This window comes from Phyllopteryx taeniolatus, chromosome 5, assembly GCF_024500385.1.
Source record: "Phyllopteryx taeniolatus isolate TA_2022b chromosome 5, UOR_Ptae_1.2, whole genome shotgun sequence".
NCBI lineage: Eukaryota > Metazoa > Chordata > Actinopteri > Syngnathiformes > Syngnathidae > Phyllopteryx > Phyllopteryx taeniolatus.
In genome coordinates this window covers 5,714,200-5,734,613 of record NC_084506.1, presented here as the reverse complement: position 1 = coordinate 5,734,613, position 20,414 = coordinate 5,714,200, and positions in this window count along the sequence as shown.

Sequence of the window (20,414 nt, the reverse complement as noted above, 5' to 3'; positions counted from 1 at the left end):
GGGATCCGCTTCTTCCTTGACAATTGAGCCATGTTTTTGTGGTTCAATAAAAAATTATATTTTATCGGTATATGCCATCCTTTTGCATGAACCAGAAAGTAGCCTGCGAACTAACAAAAGGACATAGCAACAAACAAACAAAAAAAAACGCTAAGACGAGAGGTCTTGTGATGGCACGTCTTTTCAAATGCGTGCACTGAGGCAGGAAAGAAGCTGTACCATGGCGATGGTAACTATGGATGACCTAGCAGACACGTTGATCAGCACAGGAGCCGTGAGTGACGTCGGCAGTCGTCACTCAAAGCATGATCTTTTGCCCACGTATGCTTGTTTTAGTCTGCCGTATACTAAAAGTGGTAAATAAATAATGAAAGCAGCAAGAATAAGGGACTTCACCCCCCCCCCCCCCCCCCCCCCCCCCCCCCCTCGCCCCCCCACCCCGGGAGCAGTTTCCATTTTCGGATATCTATCGCAGCTGCTGCTCCTCTCCCCATCATTTCTAAATATAACTTCCGTCTTCAGTCGGAATTGAGACATTCTTGAGCTCAACAGGCTGCAGTTGCCTTGTGAGACTATTTCAGGGGAGAAGAAAGAAAAAGTTACTGGCAGTTTTACAACAAGTCCCTCATATGATCAACAAAAGATACGTGGATTCCTTGTCCCCCATTCGAAGAGAAGATCAGTGTATAATGTGAGCATACCTGAAGTGGCCACCTATGCTAAATTCCCGCTTTCACATTTAGTGGGAGACAGAGGGGGGCGACCACAACAATGACACCCAACCTTTTCACAAAGGGTGACTATTTATAGACCTTAACTCTTACATTGCCACTCTACTTGCTCATATACAACTCTAGAAAAATTAAGAGATAATTTTTTTTTTTAAAAACTCACCTTTTTGGTATTTTGACAATTTTCATTTCCTGCAAATATATGCTCCAAATTACAAACCCCAATTCCAACGAAGTTGGGACTTTGTGTAAAATTTCTTTGCAACCTATATTCAATTGAATAGACTACAAAGACAAGCTATTTAATGTTCAAACTGATTGAGGGGTTTAGATTAGGGGATGTCGTCAATCATTTCCAAATGCGGGCCAGTGAAGGCCTTTGGGACTCTTGTGTTTATGGGCTATACAAATAAACTTGTGGTGACTTGATGAACGGGATTTTTTATTTTTTATTTTTCCAGAAAATATTCTCATATTGTGGCAGCATGGTAGAGAGTGGTTAGCACATCTGCATCACAGTTCTGAGGACCTGGGTTCAATATGGATAAAATGGATACAAAACTGGGTCAAACAGAAGTAACTGTCAGAGGGGCCTTTTCTGGACACTCTTATGACAAAACCAAGGTTCTTTTTCAGTTCCGTTTTTTAAATGAAATGAACACTTTTATACTAAGTCCATGTTAGAGAGTCGCTCTATGGAGGTCTAAATGGCCAACATATAGGACATTTAACAAAAGAGGTGAAGGGCAGCATATGTGCACTGCAGATTAGTGAGGTTCGCAGGGGCTGGTGCTGGAGCACCACTAGAGGTCTATCTGTGCACGGCGGTAATGTGCGTGCCTTCTGCTGCTGCGTGCCGGCGTACTCTTACGCTGCACACTATTCGTAACTTGGAAATGTAGGTGGTGCATCGGGAGCATCATAAACCAACGACCGCCTGCATATGATGTTTGTGCAAAGTGAGTGAAGGAGGGAAGGAAATAGAACTCGTGGCAGTGGCTGCTTCTATTTATCGGAATCTGACAACCAGACACATCTCGCTCACTCTATTGTGGAACTGACACGAAGGATTCGGCCTAGACCGGTGTCATAAAACAGAACAGAGGTGGGGTGGTGAAAACAAGCTTTTTATATCCCATCCACTCCAATGGGAAAAACCAGCATTTGCATTTCCACACAGAGGAGGTGGATGTTCCACGGCTTTCGGAGCCGTTTGTGTGCTCCTTCCTCTGTGCGCCTTGTTTCTTTTAAGAGTTGCTTCGACATTCTCATTGGCATTTGGTGTCTGTGCGATTGTATCAAGCCAACGTGTGGGCTGCGACGGCGTTGAACTGGCACGAACCCTTGCTGCAGCTTTGCGCTGGACTGCGCCGTGCTTCCCTCCTTTTTTTTTTTTAATATTATATATCAAATCTAGTCGCCTGCCTTTGTTTAGTTCCTCACCCGCTCATTAGGGGCACATTGACACACATCCTGATCTGCTTCTCACACTTGTCAAATGGTTTCTTGTTCACCTTGCTCTTTTTTGTTGTTGTTTTTGTCACACTGCAAACAAACACCTGCCAAGAGGCGAGCATTGTTCAAAAGCATTATACAGGGAAGCATTTTCCCTGGTGATTATTGTGTGTGTCTGCTGTCTCCAAGGAGATTTGTGCATATCTATCGAGGAGTTTGCTCGTCATTTTTTTGCAGGGTAGTGTTTGATTTCAGCTCAAAGGGACCGGTTACACATTCAACTCCAAATCCCAACAACTCGAAGAGGTGGGCCAGTCAAGTCAGGAAGGACAATTTACACTTATAAAAATAGGATATTTTTGCTTAGTTTTGTACAAAAATGTAATAACCTCAAATGATATGCCCTAATACATCTTTTTACAGACTGAGTATAAGTACTATTTGAGTACTCACCGATAATTCATAATGTCTCGCAATTTGGATGAAAATGTTTTATTTTGAGTAAATATTCCTCCAAAACAAACCTTTGTTGAACATGGACAAGACATTTTTTGTTTGGACTGTCATTTAGATATGAATGTAATTACTATGTTGTTTGCGGTCTTGTACAATGGCCGTGCCTCATACTGAGAGCAATGTCCAAAGTTTGGTCTGTTTTTTAATCGCATATCGCATGTACCTTACCAAGTGTCCGCTGTGTGTTTATATATATTCTGTAATGATCTGCAACTGTGTTATGAAACCCTCCTCCAGCATCAACTGAGCGCATAAGCAGGAGACACTTGGCCTTAAATAGGTTTTCGGTTATTCATCTGAAGGATGTATAGAGGGTAACGTCATCACTTGCAACTGAATTCATAGGCGAGACGTGTCGCCACATTTAAGCGACGTTTCCCAATGGGGGTGCCGCATCTGCTGTGCCGTACGAGTGAAAGTTCGGGCCTGCTGTCGGAGCGTTGCGCGTACACGGCGGCGGCGGCGGCGGCGGCGAGTGGATGTTCTGACAGCGAGTGAGAGAACTTTGCCGTGCGCACGGTTCACACCCCTGCGACTCTGACGTCTTTGACACCATGAGACAAGCTGACCAAAATACACCTCCTCTGCAGCACAAGGTGGGGGAGCGAGGGAGGCGGGAGAGCTATTTCTGGGCGTGTGTGTGTCTTGTCGGCGGCGCCGGCTGACGTCAAATCGCTCGTGTCCGTCCACGAGGATGTCGGCGCTCATCTGGAGAATCGGACGTGACGGGACCGAAAGGGATGAGTCGTCATCGGGCGGTGACAATAGATGTGAGGCTTCACATCTGTGGACACGAAGCAGGCGGGGGACCTGACACCTTTACACTCGGGACTGTCAAACGGGCTTCATTGGCTCCATCCATAATTGAACATCCCAGGGGTTTTAAACGGCCCTGCAGTCTTAAGACATACATTCACTCGTAAAATCCAATACAAGACTTGTATCAAAAATGACGTCAACACAAGCATAATAAAGCTCGAGTTTGCTGGACATTATCATTTAACTTAAGAGCAATTTTGTGTTTTGTGAACCTACCTCTTCTTTCCCCGGGTGCTAAATTGATGACGCAGATGCAAAGAAATACAGAGTGGAGAGGAGTTTTGTTATACTGTAGGTGATTGGGCATGACTCCTTCTTGTAACCGACTCCAATTCAGCCCTTAGATCATTCAGAAGCTTGAAAATTGCTACGCTATATAGACGATATGTCATTTCGAACATACATTCACACTCACATTCACCCCAATGGACAATTTAAAGTCTTCAATGACCCTAACGTGCATGTTTTTGCAATGTGGTAGAGAGCCACAGTACCTGGAGAAAACTCACACAAGTGCATGCAAAATTTGAACCACGAACCTTAGAACTATATGGCGGACAATCTAATCACTTATCGACCGTGTTGCCTGTAAAGACAAATGTTTTGACTAAATATTTGTGTAAAAATGCATCAGAAGCAACCGATCGAGTTTTACGCGACATTAATGTACAGTGTCGATTTGTGCAAAATGCACAAATGTAGCTACAAAGCAGCTATTATAGGCTGCCATTGCACCAAAAGCAATCCCCATATCCATTTGCCGTTCAGTAATAATAATAGCTTTGATTTATAGAACAGCTTTATGAATATTTATTTGTTGAGGGTCTATTTTAGCTGGAGACGTTCATCTCCGTCGCCAAAATTCACGCGAGCCATGTAGCACGTTGTGTGCCGGGTACAGTCAAGTCAATGACGACGACGGCACACAGAATCTGAACCTGCATTCTCGACTGCTTTTAGACTTCCTTCACCAGCGCTCCCGCTTTGTTCGCCTCATCTCTTGGCCACCGCAACTGTGCACCTGTGGACCTCGTCTCACGAACCTTGTCGTGATTCGACTGCCCAGGGCCATTCCTCAAAGGTTTCAATGAACATTTGTCATGTAAATCTGCCTTTCGCCCCGTGTCTGCTCTTGGGTATTCCTTCCCACATCAAACCGTAACAGATTTTTTTTTTTTTTTATTAATCCTTACACTCACAAAACACAACACTTTAGCACTAGAGATGAAGTCTTTATACAGAAAAAAAAAAAATGTCCGCTTATTTCACAATATGTTTGTAATCATATCAATCGAAAGCCAGGACTAATATCTTTGTAAAAGTAAACTTTTGATGCAGCTCTTGAGTTGGATCTCATTAGATTGTAGAAGTGTATTTTATGTTGTGTTTATACAGGTGACATTCTTTCAATGCAATATTTAAAAATGTATAAGTGAAATGTATCTCAGAGGTTTACTAAAAACTCTTACATTCTAGATCTGGATATCTAAGGATGAGTAATATTTAACCCTTACACACTGTTCATTTTCTACTCATACGTAGCTTGTTCTAGGTCAATTTTGACCCGGACCAAGAATATCCTCTTAAGTGTGTAAATCAAATTATGAACAACATCGCTTTTCAGAATGAATTCATAGCCTGTCTGTGAATGGATCATTCATCCTAAATGTTTCAGAGAAAAGGGTAGGATAGATTTGATGTTCTCCACCATCTTTTCTTTTGGGTTACATTGTAGGTTTGTTGACCTCCTTCCATTCCTGAAGTTTATGATTATTCATATTCTCTTTTATCCTTTTCACCACTTGATTTGGGCCTTCAAAAACCAACAGGTGCATTTGTGAGGAAACACAGACAGTTCTCAGGACTGTTTCAAGCTCCATCTTGTTGGCCCATTATTACACTTTTTCAGTTTTAAGAACATTAGCACCATTTTCCCTGATTTATCCCACACTGGTAATGTCAGGTCTGCTGTTTCTTCCTTCTGAATTCTGCCACCTTCTCCTTTGTGTGCGCTTAGTTTGCAGGCTTGGACACAGGCGTGTTTGGAGCCAGCCAGCAGCTGCATGTAAACATACCAATAAGAAGCTTCCTGTCTTCAAGCGGTCTTGGACTCCACCACGACGCCAGATTGTCAACACTGTCGAGTTCGTCACATCCAGCCAATAAGAAAATTTGAAATACTTTAACATTTTTGTAAATGTTAAAGAATTTGATATAGTTCCAAAATACAGTTATAGCCAGATGTGAATTATGCGTCAAGGTAGCGGATTTAGATGACTGTCAGACTTTGTCCTTTTCTGAGCCATGTTCCAAACACGACACACATTGATGACACATCATCATCACCGAGTCACTCATAGTCTAAATAGTGTTTAGGTTACATGAACTCAAAGAGAAACTGTCACGTCAATACTACACCTCCCGCAATCAGCACAGTAACACCCGTGACGCCTCTCTCACGACACTGGTATCGCCTCCATACCGGTGATGTACAGTTGACTTAGCTGCGAGCGTGTGTGCGTCCTGTTAGCGCAGAAGTATATCACCAAGTGGTGGCAGATCTCTTCGCCACAGTTCGCATTTTAATCCCGATTCCAATTGAGAACTATCGCCGTAGCGTTCCAGCTCAGGAATCTAGCCGCTAGCCTATTAGCTGACGTGGGGGAGATAAAAACTTAATTAAAACATACAGCGTTCAACTACAGCGAGGGAAAATTCATCTGAGGGACTCAGGAGGCTTCCAGCCACGTGTGGAGTTCCCCTGGGACAGACAGACGCTCTCCTACCTGACTGAGCACATGGCGATGAGAAGCTGAGTTATTTTTGCCTCGCAGCACTCCACATCCCGCTGGGAGGACACCTCTCCGAGAAGACGTGCCAGTCTGGGATTCAATCAAACCAGAATAGTGCATTTAGCGCCAACTTCCAGCTAGACCCCAAAAAAAGCACGATTGCACCCACATGGCAACTACTGTTCATCAACCCAAAGGTTTTTATGGCTTATGTTTGGATGAGCGAGGCTGCTGAACTTGATGGAACTAGACAATCGTGAACAAATTACAGTCAGCAACTCGCCCTCGCCGTCGCCGTCCCACACCTGGCGACTAACCATCGCACACCTGCAACGTTAAAGCCGACCACTCAGACGTTTTTGATGTGTCACCTACTTTATTGAACCACAAACAACATGGCGTGATAGTCAAGGACAAAGCAGGTTGCCCCGGCCGCAGTAGCGATATTATTATCACACCGTTTTAAATTGTGAGAAATGTGCGTATGTCGCCAAGGGAGCAGCTACGTGCTAAACTTGCTCATCACGGATTGTCCATAACGAACACCATGTTCAAGCATAAGGATGTACACATGTGCACTTGGCACCAGGACACCCTAGGTCGCAGTTCGATGATCGACTTTGTGGTCGTGTCATCGGATTGCACACTCGGGTGAAGAGAGGGCCTGAGCTGTCAACTGATCACCACCTGGTGGTGAGTTGGCTCCGATGGTGGGGGAAGATGCCAGTCCAACCTGGCAGGCCCAAACATATTGTGAGGGTCTGCTGGGAACGTCTGGCAGTATCCCCTGTCAGAAGGAGTTTCAACTCCCACCTCCGACAGAACTACAGCTCAGAGTAGAGCCGCTGCTCCTCCACATTGAGAGGGGCCAGATGAGGTGGCTGGGGCATCTGATTCGGACGCCTCCCCGGTGAGGTGTTCCGGGCACGTCCCACCGGGAGGAGACCCCGGGGACGCTGGAGAGGCTACGTCTCTCGGCTGGCCTGTGAACGCCTCGGGATCCCCCCGGAAGAGTTGGATTAAGTGGCTGGGGAGAAGGAAGTCTGGGAGTCCCTGCTAAAGCTACTTCCCCTCGCGACCCGACCCGATAAGCGTTAGAAAATGGATGGATGGATGAAAAGTGCAGTCGTCTGTAGTCCGTCTGGAGTCGTCTGGAGTCCGGACTCCTCGTGAGCTGGTTTAACGCGCAGCACTGCTGACGTTCACGTAAGTGCGTGCTCCTTCCCCCGTCGATCACCCACAGCTTTCCTAGTTAAACACTTGCGTAATCTTGTCACCGAGAACAAAAATGCTTTCTCTCTCTTTTTGCATCCAAATTACGAGGGTGGGAAGAAGTGCGTGTGTGTGCAGGAAAATTTCAGTCAAATTTCATGTCAGAAAGTCAGGGGGAAAATGACTGAATCTGTTCCTGCTGTGTGCGCCTTGGCCTCTTAGGGGGCAGTGTCGTGCGATGTACACATGGAACTACACGTTTGCAGTAAAAAAAGAACAGAAGAACGTCATGATAAAACTAGCTCGTTTTCACAGATTAGGCAGACTATATCCCTATGAGTATTGTTATATTACCTGTCTGTAAGTGTTATTATGGAGTTTGTGTATAAATAATCGTTATGTGAAGGTAAAGCCCACCCGTGATTTAATGCTAATTTTAGCTAGTCAATGGGGTTTTCGACCGACTGTAAGCATTAAGCCGGCCATTTCTAAAACAATCATGTGAATTTAAAAATACAATGCATGCAATTATTTTTGTGGCACGTTTAGTTTAACAGTAAACTACCCCGAGTTTTGATCACCTGATCGGATCCCTAGGAAATACTGTAGCCATACAGTTGCATGCTGCTCATGTTGTACAATCCATGTCGTTACAATTAGTTATGGTCCACTAATAGAGTATCCCACGACAGCACTACTCTCTTGACAAATTATGCTTGGAAACGATGCTGCCAATTATGTATAGTAGCACCGGACTGTACACGAGTCAAAGCATTGTTTTAATTCGGTGTCTCTGTCTCCTTCAGAATCTTAAACATGAAGGCTATTTTACACTTTTGCCCAGGGAGACGCGGCAGATTTTTAATGCAGCTCATTTCCTCACTAGAAGCTCCGTATACTATACTGCAATTTAAAACAATCCCATCCAGAGAGCTTGATACACAGGCGAACGTGGCTGAAACTGAATGGGGTCGTTCCAATGTAGAAAATCTAAATAAAAATAAAACACGTGCAGGAGTCATTGTGCTCGCCTCAGCCTCTACTCCGAAAAGCACTTTGGAATTTGATATTTCTATGGTTGGGGAAAAAAAAAAAATCCAGAGTTCAAATCACTATCATGCATGAGGTCACGTGACAGCCGCATATTGTGCGACACCACCGAAGAACACAAACCGAAAGTTACATGAACCAAGTGTCACCATTGGCGTCCTCACTTGTTGTCACAGTTGAGGTACTGTTTACTTTTCTTATTTTGGGGGATACTTTTTACAGTGGATAACTTTCTTTTCCACTTGTTCACACTTCCTTACATCATATTTTATTGTGTAAGTGTTAGGGTTTAAACTAGGGGTGTCAAACACATTCTTGTCCCAGGCCACATCGTAGTTACGGTTTCCCTAAAATGGCCGTTACGAATGAAAACCATATCAATCACCCCATCATTACATGAACTGTACATACTGTGTATGTCCATATGCGTGTGTAAATGTCCCTTGCATTTGATTGTTATACAAATTTAACAATTAATTGAATTTGAAATCTGAAGTCATGAAAAATCGTGGCACATTAATGGTTTATTAAACATTTAACATTTAATACATTAAAATATAAAACTACTGTATTGTCCCATTTAATCTGTTAAGGAGGGGTTTGGTGAAAATAAACTTTAAAACTGGTTAAAAAGTGAAGGACAATTGAAATTTCAGTACATATTTTCTGCCAAAACAAAAAGAACTAACGTATTAAGCAAGAAACATGAAGTACATAATTTGTTTGCTTTAGTGGGGGGGATCATGTATGTGTGTAAATTTGACAAGCCTAGTTCAATGGTGGAGCTGTAAATGTGTGGGGCAGCCAACGTTTTTTTGTGATGCCTTTCGACAACCAATTGTCGACAGGGGAAGGTAGAGGATGGGGGTCAATCCAATCGTCAACGGGGGAGCGGGCGAATGGAATTTTTCCTGTTTTTCCTCGGTGTCTTGTGGCTCTTTCGAAACAAAACGACAATTGCAGACTCTCGAGGGGGTGGGGGGGGGGGCATTGGGGGTGGCCTAGTTCCACCTCTGCCTTGGTTTAAACTATTAATATAGTCAGTGGCCATCCTAGCATGAATGGTGCCCTGTGCGAGGCACCCCCACCCCCACCAAATGGGGCCTTGTGCAACCACACATATTGCATATACCAGAAACCGCCACTAAATACACCTCGAGTCCCCCAACTTACAACTTTTTCCAGTTTGCAGTCGTTGCTTGATTGATTTTTTGCTTTGTCACCAAAATGTGATTAACGAATGAGCTCCAAGGGCTATTTACGACCGCTTGAGTGTCGTAAATAAAAAATAAAACAATTAGTCACAGTCATTGATCAGCTTTCAGCCGTTTATTAAATGGCACAAGCTCGGTCACTCGGAACTAATTTAACTTTTAAGTCTGGGTACCATGTACAGGCAATGGGGGTAGTGGCAAACATTTGCTATTCGCAACGGGTCTAGCGAGTATCAAAAACACTAGTGCACCACAACAAGATCTCAACATCACTGCGCAGCGAGCAGACATTTTAAGAAAGAGAAGGTGTGGAAGAAATTGGATCCGAGGTGTTGAAAGCACGCCGCTCGTTGAGTGTTCTTTGCGAGGGCAGGTTCGGCTCGATCAATGCGATCAGCAATGCACGGCCAGGTGTGAGGAGAAAGGCACAGGGATGCTGGTTTATAAATAAACCAAATAAAGGATGCTGCCGTCAGTGACCCTTGAGATGTGGCTTTGGAAGAGCTGGAACGGCAGACGTTTATCCTGAAGAAACTAATAAAGCACTGTCTGTCAGGTGGGAGGTGAGTCAGCATCATTAGAGAGAGGCGGCGCTCTGCTCATGTCTCCGAGCGGAGATGACCACAACGCGCATGCGGCCAAGACCACCAGGAAGCACAAGCAAAACTCTGCTTTGACTTTTCACCACGACGTCATCACGTACTGTACGTCCGGGTGGCAATCCATTTTCATTTTCCATTTTCTGTACCGCTTATCCTCACGAGGATCGGATTATGTTTTGCTAAATTACTCAAGGAAAACCCAAACAAACATTTTCTACATATCTGTGTGTCTTCCACAAACCCGATAATAGAGGTTTGGTTCCCAGTCTGTCTAGTGGCTCGTGATCGTCTCTGTACAACTATTTACGGAACAATTAAATGCTCTGCCACTAGATGTCAGAATTTACAATTAACCTGTTGCCATTCACACAATAGAATCCGCTGTATTTTTTGTTTGAACCCGAACTTGCTAAAATTGTGTTTTCTTTATTGCTGGTGTCTTCAGACAGCAGTTACATACATGAATATCATTTATGTATACAAATATGATATGAACATCTGGCAGAATCCCCTGTCAGAAGGAGTTTCAACTCCCACCTCCGACAGAACTTTGCTCACGTTCCGGGGGAGGCGGGGGACATTGAGTCCGAGTGGTCGGTGCCTGTCATGGCGGCAATCCCCGAACCCGTTGGTGGACACCAACGGTGAGGGATGCTGTCAAACTGAAGAAGGAGTCTTATCGGGCTTTTTTGGCCTGTGGGACTCCTGCGGCAGCTGATGGGCACCGGCTGGCCAAGCGGAATGCAGCTTTGGTGGAGCAAAAAAATCGGGCATGGGAGGAGTAATGTGAGGCCATGGAAAAAGACTTCCGGACGGCTTCGAGGAAATTCTGGTCCACCATCCAACGTCTCAGGAGGGGGAAGCAGTGTGCCATCAACACTGTGTATAGTGGGGATGGGGCACTGCTGACCTCGAATCGGAACGTTGTGAGTCGGTGGGGAGAATACTTCGAAGACCTCCTCGATGCCACCGACACGCCTTCCCATGAGGAAGCAGAGTCTGGGGTCTCTGAGGCGGGCTCTCCTATCTCTGGGGTTGAGGTCACCGAGATGGTTAAAAGGCTCCTCGATGACAGGGCCCCGGGGGTGGATCAGATTCGCCCGGAGTTCCTAAAGGCTCTGGACGTTGTGGGGCTGTCCTGGTTGACACGCCTCTGCAACATCGCGTGGACATCGGGGAGAGTGCCTCTGGATTGGCAGTCGGGGTGGTGTTCCCCCTTTTTAAGAAAGGGGACCAGAGAATGTGTTCCTACTACAGGGGGATCACACTGTTCACGGGTGCTTGAGAGGAGGGTCCGTCGGGAAGTTGAATCTCAGATTCAGGAGGAGCAGTGTGGTTTTCGTCCTGGCCGTGGAACAGAGTAGAGCCGTTGCTCCTCCACATTGAGAGGAGCCAGATGACGCATCTGATTCGGATGCCTCCCTGGTGAGGTGTTCCGGGCACGTCCCACCGGGAAGAGACGCCGGGGACGACCCAGGACACGCTGGAGAGACTACGTCTTTCACCTGGCCTGGGAACGCCTCGGGATCCCCCCGCAAGAGCTGGACGAAGTGGCTGGGGAGAGGGAAGTCTGGGCGTCTCTGATAAAGCTACTGCCCCCGCGATCCGACCTCGGATAAGCGGTAGAAAATGGTTGGATGGATGGATGATATTATATGGAATAGGTAAACACAAATGAAGCACAAACATCATGTATTGTCATCTTTGGTAGCTTTTGAAGACATCCTGTGTAAAACAAAAGACAGAGTACATAGCAGGGTTGCACAATATATCGATTGAGCATCTTCATCGCAATGTACTGTACTCAATAGTCTCATCGGAGGGTCATGCGCAATGTTGGTGTATTGATATGCAGGCAAACAACGGTAATATTAATAAGGGACCAGCAGAGGTACCTCCTTGGACATGCTAACAAGATTAGCCCCAATGTTATTATGAATTATAACCCAACAAACGGAGCAGCCCAGAGTGTTTTTTTTTTTGTTTGTTTTTGTTTTTTGTTTTTTGGAATGATAGCTATAAATGAAGACACGGGAAACAATTACACGCCTGCATTTACTGTATCCCTCTTCATAATGTGACGAATGAATGAATGTTGCAACAGATTACAATTGGGGGAGGGCGGAGCCACAACATTGAAGGGACAAACTTCAGGTGTACACAACATGTTTTTCTTCAACTAATGCATACATATGTTAAAGCAGATGTAAAATAACAGATTGATTAAAAACAATTGAATAGTGTTAGGAATGTGCTAATGACTCTACAGTATAACTGGGCATGACAACAGCCTCTTAAAATGTACACGATTCATCCTCTATTGTTGCCCCTTTCTTGTCTTTGTGGCAATCTGCTTCTTCCTTGACAATTGCGCCATGTTTTTGTGGTTCAATAAAAAAGTAACACAGTCATGTACATTGTATGTGGAGCCTCACAACCCGATACAGGGTCGCAGTTTTTTTCCGCTTTAACCAGTCAATCGGTGTGCGACAAAAAGTCGCCAGCTGTACAACTTCACTCGGTGTGAGCAGGCCTGACGTGCATGTTGTTTAGAACGTGGGAGGAAGCCAAAGTACTCGCAGAAACCCACACAAGTACATGCATATTGTTGAATTAGTATTTGTGAAAGACATTTCTGTGACACAACTCTTGGATTGGATATCACAAGACTGTGGAGGCTTACCTCAAAAAGTGACCGGCAAGTGCATGTCCTTAGCCTGACTCTGCCTCCTTCGTCTTGTTATTGTTTACATTTGGCGGCAACACACGCCTTATTAGCTCTTTGCCAGACTGGCTGTCATGGCTGAAGCCTAACGACAAGATGTCACCAACAGATAGCTCACCTTCCCAGAATTTGTCAGAAGGAAGCAGGGGAAAAATACAAAGCAAGTGTCACAGAGGCAGCTGGGGGGACCACTCGGGAGAGGCTCTCCAAAAACTCAATTTGTTACCGGGGAGCAAATTGACTAAGGTACAGATGATTCGACAGATATTCTGCCACCGTCTGTCATTTCCACGTGCGTCCTTCATGCTAATTGCCCAGAGGTGGCCTCGCCTTCCTTTCATTGTTGCCTCTCAGCTGCAAACGCTGCAACTTGCAATTGGATGTCACGCATTCCTCCTGTGACTAAGATTCTGACGAAAGAGCTCGTGGCAATTAGTGTCACCAGTCACTTTGCTGCGCTGCAAGCCATACTAACTGCTGAGCTCCATACCAAGCACGTGGATACAAACCAGCCTCAACAAGGACTGTGCTGCATGCCCAGAATTAATTGTCTTGAGCCTACCACCAGGTTGCTTCAGTAGCCATTGACGCCCACTACACGTCTTTACAATTGGAACCATCTCACACAAATCGCCAAATATGTTCTTACTGCTCTTCTAGTATGTGGCCCAAGTGGGTGGGGGTAAGTCACAAAAAAAAAATCTTTTCAAGAGGGGGAGTGAAAAATAAACAACTGAGGTGTGGTTGTTTTCAGAATTAACCAATCACATTCAAAGCAAAACATCCAAGATTTGAAATCTCCCAAACACGTGGGCAAATGTGCCAAGGTCCGATGAAACAAAGGCTGAACTTTTCTCCCATAATTCCACATGTTATGTTTGGGGCAAACACAATGGGTATAACCCACAGAACACCATACTGACAGTGAAGCATCGTGATGGCAGCATCATGTTTTGAGGATGTTTCTCTTCAGCTGAAACTTGGGCTTGAATTCGGTAAAAAAATTAAAAAAAAATTTTTTTTTCCAAATACCAGTCAGTGTTGGCACAAAACCTTCTGCTAGACAGTAAAACAAATGCCAGGAAAAGTCAACTCCAATATCTGAGCTTTATTCGGGGTTAATCAGAGGCACTTTCAATAGTGACAGGTGTATGCTGACTCGCATTTAACATGTTTGAATGTGATTGGTTAATTCTGAACACAGCCACAACCCCAAATATAAGGTGTGCAAACATGTGCAACCACATTATCTCAGTTGTCTATTTTTACTTTCGCTCTCGAAAATATTTCAGTTTTGTTTTTTAAATGACGTCATACACTTCCTGACTTATCGTTCCGTTTCTCCACGTAACAATCAAAGAGTCTGTAGCTCAGACGTAATCCGTATTACGATTATCGGGAGACAAAAAAAAAAAAAAAAAAAAAAAGCACTTTTAAAGCATCTCACACCATGAAATAATTTGTCAGGATAATCTTAAAAGCCGTCTGATAATTGGATTTTTGCCACATATGGTCAAAAGACATGAAGCTGAAAAGATGTGCTGGCTGGTATATTTTTCTGTCAACTTGTTTTATAAAAAATATCAACTCCACAATGTATCATAGTTCACCAGCATCAAATGTCAACATAGTTGCCATTTGATGAAATGTAATAAGTTCTGTCAACACTGCATAACGATCAATATAAAAGTATTTCCTTTGACTGCGTGATGTTTCCATCAAGGTCATACTTAGTTGTGCTTATTTTTATGCCTTTGTCATTCAGCTATCTTAAATCTACGTACTATATGCTGTAGCTGTTTTTCTTCCAACATCAATTATCGCTCTGTTGACATAACTTAGTTAAGAATAGTGTAATTTATTTTTATTTTAGCAAAGAAAAAAACCCCGCAGATGTGTGTAATACAAAATGACAACCTCTCACCCATTATACATTAACAGCTCGCTAGTAGGGGCCGCAACTGATTTCATTGCTCCGATTTTTTTTCCTTTGGTCACAATTATAAAGAATCTTACAAAACTGAGTTCAGGCCTCACATTTTTAGATACCAGGGAATGTAAAACCAACAAATTAACGAGACAACGAGGCACACCTGGACAAGAGAAGTGTGGCTAGAGGGAGCTGATTAGTTAACACAAGGTAGAGCGCTAACGAGAAAAGGTGGAGATGAAAAGCAAACGAGCAGACAAGACATGAACACGGGACACAGGAAAACTTGACAAAACGTCAAACCAACTAAATCTAATCAAGGCATGACTAATCGCTTTATGATCAATCCAGCTGTTACACTAATGTAACAGTTGGATTAAGCGTGGTTTGATTGGTTGTGCCTGGAGAGTGAGGCCCAAGGACGATGTAATAGAAAGGTGACTGTTGTCGTGTTGTCGCAACAGCGCTAACCCAATACACCACACATCAAAATATATACATATATTTATATTGCACTGCTATATACAGTGAAACCTCAATAGAAGGGACTAATAAGGGCAGAGGGTCATCCGATATAGCCGATATAGCCGACTTTTTTTTTTTTGAGACCATATGTACCATATTACTGTACAGTACAACATTATTGTTTTGTAGGGTTTTTCCGTGGCCTAAAATCCCCAGTACAGTAAAAGGTTATGGTAAATAAATATTTGTAAAAAGTTGAAAACGTTTGAAAGTTTCGCATTTTATCCACACTTACCATGCTGGTGTGCTTAGTCATGATGACACTGTTGACGTGCAGTACTTATCATAGGTGAGTCGCTTTCATGAGCCACGAGGAATTAGTGTGCTTCTCAGTTCCAAATCCGTTGCTAAAACCAAACGGCTTGACAAAAAAAAAATTATTGTACCAAAAATAGCTTGTTCCAGAGTCCCAAGACTTCTGTTTTGTACTCATCAGAGTTAACGCCGCAGTCATGCTGCTCTCTCTCCGTACAATAGACAATAGATACAATGTATAGTATGTATAGTATTGTGTATAGTATAGTAATGTATAGTTCTATCACACAGCTCTATTTTGGTATCTTTTCGCAAGAAATATAGTCAAAACCTTATAGAGTTCTTCTGCCTTGGAAAAGTTCAGAACCAAAATACACTTCTTGCATGTGATGGCCTCACGCAAGTGTGACGCAAAAAGAATCGCTAAGTCTGTTTTGTGGCAAAGCAAGGCCAGCATGGTAAACACTCGGCACATGGCAACGGATAGCGGTGGGGAGCCCCGCACGCCAGTGGGTGGGCTGCTGGTGGCAAGCGATGGCGGTGATGCCCTGCTCTTCTCCCATCTCATTCCTTCTTTACAAAACGCAAGCAGGCTATTTTCCTGCGCTCTTAAACAGCACGCGTACAATCCATCCAATCTTTATTTACGTACAGAGGAGCCAATCATGCGTCATGACCAAAGAAATTAGCAGATGATGTTAATAGCAGGAGCTGAGAGATGCATGGTGATATGCAATGCCCTTTCTGCTTCCACCGAGGCTCACCAACCCGCCTTCCTTCACCTCTGTCTTTATATTGTGTCGTCATGGTGATGGGTTTTCGTCTTTTGTTACTAATTAAAGAGGGAGCTTTGGATCTATTGACTATCTGAGATCACAGACTAACTCCCCTCCATAGCTCACTCAGTGTCATCATCAAACAGCCTATCTTTAATTAGACACACGTGGGTGTATATATATATATATATATATATATATATAGAGGTAAAATGCAATTAATATATATATATATATATATAAATTGCATTTTACCTCCAAATTTTCCCTTCCAACTTTGAGGGGAACATTCTGCCTGAGTTCTCACAAACATGACCTTAGTCGCAACAGTTAACACCTTCTTTTCTTTCGCCAATCTCCTCCTTTGGATGTGTGAAAACTCGATGCGCCTCGCTGTGTGTCGGCAATCAAAAATCATGTTCTAGATTAAAACACATAGTTTCCATAGTTACCGGGGGGAACGGATAGGAAAGGGATGAGGCACAGCTTTCGAGCGGCTTGTCACGTCACGAAACTTCCAAGGCTCCTCTCGCTGTAGGAGCAACATTATGTAACGACGACGAGGCGCCTCATCCAGACGCTCACAATTAGCACCAACTTTTATCCTTTATTAGAAACGGTTCATTCTGCTGCGTCCTTCAAAAAATCTCAATATGGTGTAACCGCTGCTCTCAAAATGCTATGCAAACGTAAACAGTGTCATAATTGCCTCCAAATGCCAAATTATGCCAACACAATGGCAGCCCAGGCAAAAGAAAGACTTCAAAGCAGCAGCATTGTTTTGTGTCGTCACTTGATTATCTCTAAATAGAGCGAGCCGTCCCTCTCAAGGAAAGAGCTCATAATACAGGAGTTAATATCACTTACGCTTACTCACATCCATCTTATTTTTGACAAATAATTCCCTCGTAATTGTTTTTCCCTTTCCAACCATATCCCACCACCCTTCATATTTGAAATAGTATAATGAAGGCTATTCTTGGAAAATTCAACAAGCCATATCTTATCTCATCTTCACGTCATAGCTTTTTTTCCAAGCAAATCAAGCCGGATGAATCCAAAAGGTCCTCAAGTTGGCGTGTGAGGATGCTTGACGTGCAGGTTACTAACCCCCGCCTCGAAGGGTCGACTTTGGGTGACCTTGCGGGTTTGACATGGTTTGATGGCTCTATAAGCTTTTCTTTTTTTTTTTTTTTTTTTTTTAATGGCTGAAATCCTCAAAGGAGCTGTGCATGGCTCGCTGACGTGTAGTTTGCTGTAATCCACTGCTTCTGCTCAGCAAAGACCACAGGCAAGCTGTTGTACTTGTGGAGGAGCAAAAAGTAGAGGAACCACACGCTCTTGTGGCCAATCGGACTGCTGCACTCTTTGCAATGCGTGCGCCAGCTCATGAGCATGATAAAACATTCATGTATTTCTGTGTTTATCCCCTCTCTCTTCCCTTGTTGTATTTACCAATGAGTTATTATGCATCACTTTATAACGCTAAGTCATATTCAAGATGAACGGCTAACAGCGGGCAGACTCGAAACCTGTGAGACTATTGTGCTAACCACTAGTACATGCAAATGACCTATTGGTTAGTACATGTTGGTGAAATATAAGATATACCGTTATACAGAAAGAAAGATTTTTATATCAACATTACAAACAAGATCAGCAAAGAGAGAATATGTGAGGTAAATTGCTTCGTTTTTTGGTCTTTTGGTGGTATTGTTTAAATATCAGTATTGAAAGTACCACATAAACAAGTTAGACACCCCTGCTTTAAAGTCTCCTATGTGTAACCGTCGGCATCTCCAGCTTGCAGGCGTCTTTTTCCAAAATGAACATGATTCTTGGAATGACCTCGATTCCAACCGGCACCATTGGAGTTTTCATTTCCCCGTGTGGGGATCATCATCTGGCAAATGTACACAGAAGCCCAAGACTCTCGGCAAGTTCCGCTATGCTTGCTTCATTGTGTTCCCGTGGAGATCAGGTCATTCCAACTAATGACTCCCTAAGCGCGAGTGAGGAGGGAGCTTCAGCGTCACAAAGCGCCTGAATGCCGGAGGAGGGAAACAGACCTTATGTTGAAACTGGATGAAAATGTCCAGCAACATATGAAGCTTTCGACATCACACAAAACTCCGGGTGGCAAAAGCTCAAGCGACGCTGATATGGATAGCGGCCTGTATACAGCTGATGTTAGCTAGCAAGCTCACCATTATATTTTGATAAATTACTGAAAGACAACGCAACCAAGCTTTTTCATCAGTGTTGGCAAAGTTCATTTTATACGCGAACTACTTCAACGTTCAGTTCAGTTCCACATTTTTAACTAAGTTTACCATTCCAAAAATGAACTTTTGTTTTTTCTTCATCAACATGTTGCTGACGGGCTATTGCCCTTAAAATACCGGCATTTCATTTTCCAATTGTTGCCACCCATTCAGTCCACACTAGTAGCCAGCTGCAGCTTTCGCCCTACAATCTCAAAAACACGAGGAAAAAATCTGTTGCTTGATTGGTCTTTTTAAAAATGAGGAATTAAAACAAAAACAGGACTTTTGTCCTTAACGTGCAAACAAAAACAACACAGTATGACAGGAACGATGGTGAAAGGACATTGATGATGTTGCATTCCTCGCAGCTCTGGCTGAATATAATAATATTCATGAATTCATTATCTACTCATATATTACAAAACTAAATAAATTCCATATCGTGGCAGTGCGGTCGCACAGAGTTTTAACTAAGGCATTCTGATACAAATAAGAATTTTCCTCGTAATCAGTTTTGACAATGATGCATTGTATGGCAAAAGAACCACCGAGAGCACCTTCACTCCCATTTCCACAGTGTCCCACCATCAAAGGCGACCGTGGCCGCACTGAATCGGTTGTCAAATACGACGTTTATCCGCCGACATATGAAGGCTCATATATACTGTGTTCACGTGGTTTTTGTCCTGGAAGTCCCTAACAAAACCTGGCACTCTTGAATAAAAATGAACTTTCGTTCGAAAACCGTTCTTTGGCGCCAGAATGAGCGCGTTCTCAATTGCGTTCATCGGGCAGAAATGAACTAAGTTCAGTTCACGTTCGCAAAGAAAATTAATGAGTTCGTGAACTTTCATTCATTGAACTCATTCAGGTACAACACTGCATTTTATACATATTGTTAGTACTGTAATGATACAACAGGGTCACGATTCAATACATTTTATGATTTCGGACCCACAGTTTTATACATGATTCGATTTCTTTTTTTTTTTTTTTTTGTGTGTGGGTGGGTTTAATTAGTCAAAGTTAATTCAAGTCTCTTGGCTACTAAGTTTAGTCAAGAATTTGGCAAGCAAGTCATAAAACTGGCAACTGGAGATGACGAGTTCCCCCTGGTGACAACCCTAAACACAAGTTTTTGTCATCATTTTACTTTCAAATCAGTGATAGTCAACCACTTTCTGCAATACACAAGTACCATGACACCTGTTGTTTACAAACATTATCAAAAGAGCTCTATATCGTTATTAATATTAATTTGATGCTTCTGTTGACACCAGTAGTTCTTAAATGCATCCAACAGAGGGCACTATACATACTGACAGTATGTGATTACATTTTATTCATAGCTATTACTATTCATAGCTTGAATATACACATATAAAAAGCTAAATCAGAGAACCCGATGATTTTGCAAATGTCTTATTTTTTTCCAGAGCTGTATATTTACAATTAAATCCATGTCATTATATTAATGATTAATTTGTCATTCTTGCTTGAAACTGCAACTCTCCTACTATTGTAAAACAAAATCAAAAGTTGTTG